Raw genomic sequence first — 9253 nt, forward strand, 5'->3', positions numbered from 1 at the left:
TGCTTTTTTCTACTACCTGCTCCCGCTATGGTGTATGTTGTTTCCACAGGCCTAAAGCAACAGGGCCAAGCAACCATGGATTGAAACCTCTGGCGCTACAAACCAAAACAAACCTCCCCTCCACTGAAGCTGTTTATGTCAGGCATTCTTTTCACAGCAACAGGAAGCTGACTATTATAGTCCCGCTGATACCTCATGTAGGAAGTGATGCTAGATAAGACCATGTACACAGACGGAATTTCAACCAAAACCCAGCTTCCTGAGATGCTCTGAGGTCCCCACAAACCGTGCTAACCTCATCTGTGTGGTTTCTTCCTCTCTGCTGGTCCAGCTCCCAGACTGGGTCTGTGACAAAGTAGGAAGGCAGGAATGTGGGAGACGTGGTAGGTGGTGTGGATAGGCAGATGGGCAGCTGGGTGAGTGGATGGGTAGGTGGGTGATGGGTGGGCGAAGTCATAGGGAAGCGATGTCAGTAGCTGTGGGAGGGAGCTTTGCCTCGTGTGAGGCGGAGGCTCTCTTTCCAAGGCTTATCTGACACCACAGAGCTCTTTATTTTCTGTTTCTGAAAGGCCAAGTCAAGCTCTTGATCAAGTGTGTAGGTGGCTGAAGGATCCTGAAAAATTTGGGCTGAATCCCTTACATACTATATGTGTCTTGGTCACTTTCTCCTCCCTGGGACAAAATACTTGACACCCGCAGGAGATGTTCATTCTGACTCACATTTACAGTCCATGGTCAGCTGGCTGCAGGGCAGAAAGACATGGTGGAGGGACCTGGTGGAGGACAGACACTCACCTCATGCCAGCCAGGAGACAGAGAGCAAAGGGAGAAGGCAGGGTGGGAGGTAGGCCCTTTGTAAGCCACACCAGCAGTCCTGCCTTCCCCGCTCTCCCTTGACATCTCTCTGGCCGGCACGTTAAACCTGCCAACCTCCTTTGTTTCTTGGTCTTTCCCATGCCCTGCTTGTCCAAAGCCTCATTTCCATCTGAGAGCACCACGGATTCTTCAGACTCTGCCTGCTCTTCCCTTGTGGGCTGATGTTACTTCCAAGTGTCCCTGACAGACACAGCCTCGAATCCTGTGATACAGTCCAGCATACACATTGCTCGATGCCGGAGAAGCGCTTCTTGACGTGGGATCTGCACTGGGGCACGCTGGACGCCCTCCAAGTGGTGTTGGGATACAGGAGACGACAGTAGTGTGCGGAGGACCTGCGGGGCTTTCTCTGTCTCTTTTGATACATTTATCACGTGGTTTATACCACCGTAATAAAGCAGATTTTCAGAAAACAAAAGGAAAGAGACCGTTGGTGGCTTTTGCCCCATTCAAGGAGCTGAAGTAGATTTGTGGTTGCCCATCAGTCCCCCAGCTGTGTTTTCGCTGAGGGCAGGGACTATGCCTTATTCATGTTTGTTCTATGCAGCCTAGTACAGAGCCAGGATTTGGCTGATGCTTACTTAACACACATTACTGCCCGTGCGTTGGGGAGGGAAGCAGTAAAGTGTGTATGAATGTAGGAGGGTGTTCATGGGGAGTTGTAGCTGGTTGTGTGGTTGTGGGGCTGCATGTACGTTTGTGTATGAGCATTGTAAGAGTGTATGTGAGTACATCTGTGCTGCTTGTTAGAGTGTGTATGCATGTTTGCGAGTGGTTGTATGGGCCTGTAGGTATATGTGAGGGGGTCCTAGTGATGTGTGTGATTCTTGGACTATGTGTTGTATGTTCATGGCCAAGTTGAGCTACATTAACAATCCACCCATCTCTCAGGGGTTTTCCATGGAAAGAATTCAATACTTGGCTGGGCACGGTGGCGCACGCCTGTAATCCCAGCACTCGGGAGGCTGAGGCAGGAGGATCACTGTGAGTTCAAGACCAGCCTGGGCTACATAGTGAGTTCTAGGTCAGTCTCAACCACGTACTGAGACCCTGTCAAAAAGAAAAAATTCAATACTCTGTTCAGTGAAGTTTGGCAGGAGTCTCAGTGCTTGTAGTCCCTCAGGTAGCCAAGCTAATGGAAGTCCATCTCCCATGAGTTTCTCCATTAGTGACCTGGATGAAAAGGAATATGGTAAATTGTGTACTTTTTAAACATTTTTGCCCAGAAGTGACACACATTATTTTTGTCTCACGTTTTGCTGTTCAGAACAAATCACACGACCTGACCTCATTCGAAGGGAGGGCGCACAGCCCTTCCCAGGAGGGGTGGGAGCTGGAGTACATACATATAAACAGCCCTGTGTACTCCGCAGGGGCCATGAGCTACTGCGGACCAGTTGCAACGACTGTCTCTAGGATCTGGGACAGGATTAAAGTCCACAGGTCAGGTTGGGAGGCCCTGACAGAAAGGCTGAGCGCTCCATCAGGCTCCTCCTTGGATGTACTCACAGGCACTCAGGTTGAATAAAAATCCAATTAGAAAAACGCCAATCTCTCTTTTGCACATTGCAAGGGAGGAGGGCCCACTTGTACCCTAGTCAGGTGTCTGAAGTGGGGTCATTGATGAAGATGTAGCACAGGTTTTGAGTACGGGATGCACGGTGTAATAGACCAACTATGTCCAGTGCTATGATCCTGGGGAGCTGTTTTATCTTTGTATATTATGTGCCCATCTCCAAACAGGGATACATAACATTGCTACTGATGATTAGCTGCAGAGACCGAATGCAGAGACAGTCCCTGGACAGCAGTCGTCTTAGGGTGTCCTGGAGCAGAAGGTGTCATCGTCTTTGCAATTGGCCTTGGAATGCTGTGACCAGCCCTGCTCTACCCTTTGCTTGTGGGGTAGGCGTGGACAAGCTGCTAAACACCTCCTTCTGTCCCGAATTTTCTCATTTGAAAGTCAGACGCTGATACTGCCCTGCAGTTCTGTGTATTGTACAAGGCCTCTGTTTGGTGAGTTCAGGCTGCCGCGTGGTGTGTGAGGAGTTTAGGCAGGGACAACTGGAGGGACGTTTTGGGGACCTGACCTGCCACAGTCCACATCGATGCCAGAGTCAACTCAAAATTAGTTGTGCTTTTTTTTTTTTTTTTAAATTGAAGCAGTCCCTTCTTTTCATTTCCTAACCATAACAATAACATCTCCACTGGACACGCAACCCTAAGAGCTGGCTGCAGCTGGTCAGAGCTCTGTGGATGGCTTTGTGGACAAACTTCTCTCCTCAGTGTCTTCCCATGTGACACGGGAGCTGGAGAACCAAGGGGCAGATGCCGTTCGTGACACTGACAACCTCTTTCTGCCTCCCGTCTGCACAGAACTTAAGTGTTTTCAACAAAGAGGGTAGGGGGGAGAGGTCATTAATTCTGGAGTGCCTGAGAGCCGAGGTGAGCGCCTTCACCAGAAAGTTCAAAATTGTATTTTATTTCCATTTTGATGAGATTTTTATGAATTAGAAGAGATGAAGTCAAATCCCATGAGTGTAATGGACCCAGAAAGACCACAGATACAGGATTGAATCCAATGAACTATGAAGAGTTTAGTAAATTAATTAAATATAAGAAAATATTGATTTTTTGCCATTAGATTAAGATTCCCAAAATGTCTTAAAAAGACACTAGCAATTGTCATTCATGAGTGGTCACAACGTTCCCCTCCCAACACTTGTCTCTGTTTTAGGAAGCTCTTGTGGGAATATCTATCGGCCTGGGTGAAGGGCGGGTGGAGGGAGCGCCTCTAAATTGTACCTGTTTTTTTTCTTTTTATTGAGTTTATTGGTACATTCTAAGTATACAGTACAGTTACATTCATCATTGGAATTTTGTACCTTTACATGACAGGTCTTGGTTCTCATTTTTTCCCCTGGTCCCTGCCCTCCCTTCACCCCTCCTCCCCTCCCCATTTACAAACACTTTATTTCCATTTTTTACTTTCTCCTATTTTTTTCTTTTCCCTTATTCCCTTTCCCCTACCCTTCCCACTTTCCCTACACCCTTAGCCCTTTTCTTCCCATTTCACATTGTTAATTATCCCATTAGGATCTTGTGTGCTATTATAGTTTTTCACACCAGAGAAACTATTTGGTATTTGCACATGTGTGACTTATTTATTTCACTTAGGAGTACATCCTCAATATGTATCCATTTTCCTATGAATGACTCTAATTTGTCATTCTTTATGGCTGAGTAGTATTCCATTTTATAGAAAAACCACATCTTCTTTATCCAGTTTCCAACTGATGGGAAAATGGGCTGTTTCCAAGATTTAGCTATTACAAACTGTGCCGCTATAAACATAGGTGAGCATGTATCACTGTGGTATGAGTCTTTTAGTTCTTTTGGAAAGATACCCAGCAAAGGGATGGCTGGGTCAAATGGAACCTCAAGTCCCAGCTCTTTGAGGTATCTGCATATTGATTTCCATAGTGGTTGCACCAGTCAGCACTCCCACCATCAGTGCAGAAGGGTTTCTTTCTCCCCACATCCCCGCCAACATTTGTTATTGGTTGATTTCTTGATAGCAGCCGTTCTTTGTGGGGTGAGGTGGAATCTCAGTGTTGTTTTCATCTGCATCTCTCGAATGACCAGTGATGTGGAACATCTTTTCATATATTTACTTGCTGCTTTTACTTCTTTGTCTGAGAAATATCTGTTCATTTCAGATGCCCATTTTTGAATTGTACCTGTTTGATTCGCAAACGTTTGGTTCCGGAACCCATACAAATTATACTGAGCTCTGCCCCCTTGTGGGGACCATGCGTATGAAGCGGATTCACTGAGCGTGGGCTTCGCTTCAGACCGCTGCGTTTTGTCTACCGCTTGCATCTGGTGAGACAGAACGCTCATGCAGAAAGTGAAGTGAAGCGATGCCTGCTTTTGACTCTGGGTTGGTGTACAGCTGGGTGGCAAGGGACGGCAGAAGCCTACAATGCACGACAAGCTCGTCACCTGAGGCTGCAGAAAATTCACGTCTCATTGCTCCTGTCTCAAATGCACAGCAGACGGGGTGCTCTGGGTAGCAGCCCGTCCTGGGTTTTATATCCTGGGGGCGACGCGCGACACATTGGGCTCATGCCTGGGAAGCACAAGGGGTGATCGACAAATATGCTGAATGTTTAAGTTTAAATGAAAAAAAATTACAGTAAAAGACAATTGCTAAGAAAAAAGGGATATGTGTGTTTGAAGCAAGGGGAGTGTTTTGAATATTTTGGGGAGGATTAATAGCAATGTATCTTTTATTGTAACAACGTTTTAAATCTAAACATTCATTGTATTTTCTGATGGCCCATGTGCACCCTGTCATAGGACAGACAGGAGCGGAGCAGGGGCTGTCTCCGCCAATTCCTCTTTATTTCAGGAGTTGCACTCACAGCCCATCCTACAGTCATTGCTGAGGGCACAGTGGACAGAGCCTGGAGGACCTGGTTAGTCTGCGCTGCCCAGAACACTGTCCTGCGTGTCAGAGCGGCTTTGGCATTGGTGTACAAAGCCACAGAGAACGGCTCTGGGGGATGTGGATGCAAAGAAGCCCAGGTACATAGAGGAGAAGTTCGGGAAGAGAAGAACGAGGGTGCAGGAAGCAGGTCCCATCCAGCTGCACCCCCATTCCAATGCCCACATTTCACCACCTGAGGGATGTTAGCTCTGGTCCTGGGGCCTTCATTTTGAATAAGCACTATGTATTAACCGCTCTACACATAGGATTTCATCTTATTAAACTGACAGCCAAACTGTGACCTACTTAACGGGGATCATTATCACCACAGTACAGATGAAGAAAAACAACAACCACACTAACGTATCTCAGTTTAAATTTAAGACCACGTTCCTCAAGGGCTCAGCAGTGACAGCGTTTGGCAAACTCACTGAGAAGGCCCACGTTGTAAGTATTAAGGGTTAGTGTTCCACACAGTGCCTCACAACCACCAAGCCCTGTCGTTATAAGTATAGAGACAGCCACAGCTGATGCCATGTACAAAAGCAGGTGCAGCTGTGTTCCAGTGGAACTTTCTGTGTGGAAACTGAGCTTCAGGTTTCCTATGATTCCCACATGCTATAGAATATTATTCTCCTTTTGATTATTTTCTCCAACCTTTAAGAGATATAAACGCTGTTCCTAGCCCCCGAACCACATAAAAACTGGTGGTGAGCACCATTTGGCCGAGGGCACAGTGGCTGACTCCTGCTAGAGTCCGTTCCCCCTCGTATCCTATGCGACTTTTAGTAAAGTCATGTCATAGCTTTCTCTGCAAGCCTCTGATCCCCTCTCCTTCACCTTTCCTCTTGCTGAGAGCCTTGCTCTGACTTTACTGAGAAAAGAAAAATAATCAGAAGAGAAAATCCACACACGAAGATCAGCTGTTCCCACAGCTGTGCTTCTCCACCAAGTCATAGATGATCACCATGGCTCTCTATTTCAAGGCAGACGGCAGAACCATTGAGCTAAATCCCCAGCCCATGGTAGCTCTTATTTCAAATCGACCCACTGGGCTGGACATGTGGTGCATTATCTATAATCCCAGTGCTCAGGAGGCTGAAGCAGGGGGATCCCTGTGAGTTTGAGACCAGCCTGGGCTCCACAGTGAATTCAAGGCCAGCCTGAACTATATAATGAGACCCTGTCACAAAAAAAAAAAAAAAAAAAAAAAAGTCAAGTCAACTCATTACTTGTAGCCTAGCTCTGTCTTCTCCAGGAAGTCACTTCGGCAATTTTTGCCCCACTCCTAAATCATTCCCATAGGCGTGCAACTATACTGCCTTTTTTCCTTATCTTAGAAAACAAACCTGTCTTCCTAGCCTCGTAGCCTCGGTTACCACTGCTGCACTGCTGTCTGTCCCAATGCAGGACTGAAGGGTTCTTCTGTGCACGTGGCCTCCAATGCTTCTTCGTCATTCTTTCTTTAATAAGCTTTTCATTTCTCTCTTCAACAAGTATGTTTACGTTGAAGCAGATTTTAATACAGCGAAATAGACTTTCTGTACTTAGCTCAATGGTTTTGACAGCTGTGAGTGCCCACCACCTCCTAAATCGAGACAGTAGAGCATTTCCATTGCACCTGAAAGTTTCATTTGTAAGCCCTGTTCAGTACCTGATTCTATTTACGTTTCCATCGCGGTAGGTTAGTTTTATCTATTCTTGAGCTTCCTGTTTAGGGACTGTGTCAGCTTTCTTTTGTTTAGAAAATGTTTTTGAGATTTGACAAATCCATGTATCAGTAGTTTATCCTTTAAGTTTTTCTGTGCTTAAGTCGATTGCAATTTGTTTAATTTGTTTATCCATTTTCTGGTTCTTTTTCCAATTTTGCACTGTTATCTGTACATCTGCTATGAACATTCTTATGGAAATGTTCTCGTAGGCCTACATTTTAATTTTACTCGGTTATATTCTTAGGTGTAGGTAGGTGTATATTTAAGTGCCGATCAGTTTACCAAAGTATTCTGTGCCATTCTCCCTCTTACTACTAAGAATTTAGATTGCGTGATATCCTCATCAGTACTCGATATTGTCAGCAGTTGTAGTTTTATCTCTTGGGGCAGAATGTAGTATTATCGCCATATCCTGGATGATGTTGAACATACTCTCCTGAGGTTATCGGCCATTTATGTGTTTTTTCTTATTTAAGGTGATTACATTTTCTTGTTTGTATTGACTTGTGTGTCAGCTTTCTGTCACTGTGACAAATACCTGAGATAATCAATTTACAAAGAGAAAAGCTTATTTTGGTGTACAGTTTCAGGGGTTCCATTTCACAGGCTCTGTTGCTCTGGGCTTATGACCAGGTGCACAGAAAGGTGGCCGCATGTGACAGAACAAAGCTATTCACTTCAAGGTGGAGAAGGCAAAAAAGACTGGAAGAGGAAGGGACCGAGGTCCCACAAAGCCCTTGAAGGGCACAGAGACTTCCTGACAGGCCCTGCCTCTGAATTTCCACCAACCCCCGAGAGCCTCAAGCTTGAACCAAGCCTGTGAGGAGCTATTCCAGACCCAAACTACAGCACCTTGATAAACCTCTTTAAATATTTTGGATATAAAGTTTTTGTCTCACATATGCAGGCTAATTATCATATCACAGAATATCCACACCCAGAGATTCTTAAATAAAAATAGGATAAACCCAAAGCAGACCTCTTGTTTTTGGTAATGGTGCCCTTCGATGAGCAAAAGCTTAAAATATGGTGAAGTCTAATTAATCAGCTTTAAAATTTTAAGACTAATGCTGTTAGACCAGTCTAATAAATAAATCCTAAGATTATAAAAATCCTCCAGTTTTTCCTTCTAGGATCTTTTTAGTTTTATTTTTTATACTTACATTTGTGATCCATCTTGAATAAAGTCTTACGAATGGTGTGAAGTTCAAACCCGAGTAATATTTTCCATATGCCAGCCAATTATTTCAATACCACGTGGTTAATACAATTGTTCTTTCCCCACTGGTCTTGTACTTTTGTCAAAAATCACTCGACCCTTTAGTACAGTCCTATTTCTGGACTCTGTTTTCTGTTCCTTTGATTTCCTTTTCTTGGTAACAGGAATTGAACTCACATCTTGTGCTTGCCAGGCAGGCATGGCGCCGATGAGCTACATCCCAGCCCTGATCTCCTTTTCTTAAAATTACACTACACTGTCTTCATAATCAAAGCTTGATTATCAAGCCTCAAAAATCAAGGACACTAAATATTTCAATTTTGTTCTGCTTTGGGGTTGTTTGGCTATTTTAGGTCTTCACATTTCCATATAAGTTTTAGAATCTGAATAAATCTTGTGGAATTTTTCACCTGATACAGAATTCTAAGCTTACCCAGGCCTTGGTACTTTAGAGATGTTCCTGTCTGCACATTTGAATTCTTTTCACTTCGCCTTGCCTGCCCTCTCCCCTGTGCTCGCTCTCTCCCTCTCAAAGCTCTTTCTTTTTCTCCTTGCAATGTGGATTCTTCCTAAATGTGAAGTTTCCTTTGTCTCTGAATACTTTGTTTTTTGGTACTGGGATTGAGCTCAGGACCTTGTGTTTGTAAGGCAGGGTGCAGCGCCACTGAGCTAAATCCCAGGCTCTGCCTCTGAATACTTTTAAGATTTTTCTCTTCAGTTTTAATTTTTAGCACTTTACCTATATGTGTCTAAGATATCTACTTTATATTTATCCTGCTTTTCATTTTTGTCAATTTTTAGAAAAATTTTGACTATTTTAGTTTTAAATATTTCTTCCTCTTCATCTTTTTTTCTCTACAATTTTTAAGTTAGAGTATTTTATATTGTTCCATATGTGTCAGGCATTCTTTTAAAAAAATAAAATTATTTGAGTTTGTGGACCTTGTGACTTTT

The sequence above is a fragment of the Fukomys damarensis genome, unplaced genomic scaffold, assembly GCF_012274545.1.
Source record: "Fukomys damarensis isolate Sample0158 unplaced genomic scaffold, DMR_v1.0_HiC HiC_scaffold_29, whole genome shotgun sequence".
NCBI lineage: Eukaryota > Metazoa > Chordata > Mammalia > Rodentia > Bathyergidae > Fukomys > Fukomys damarensis.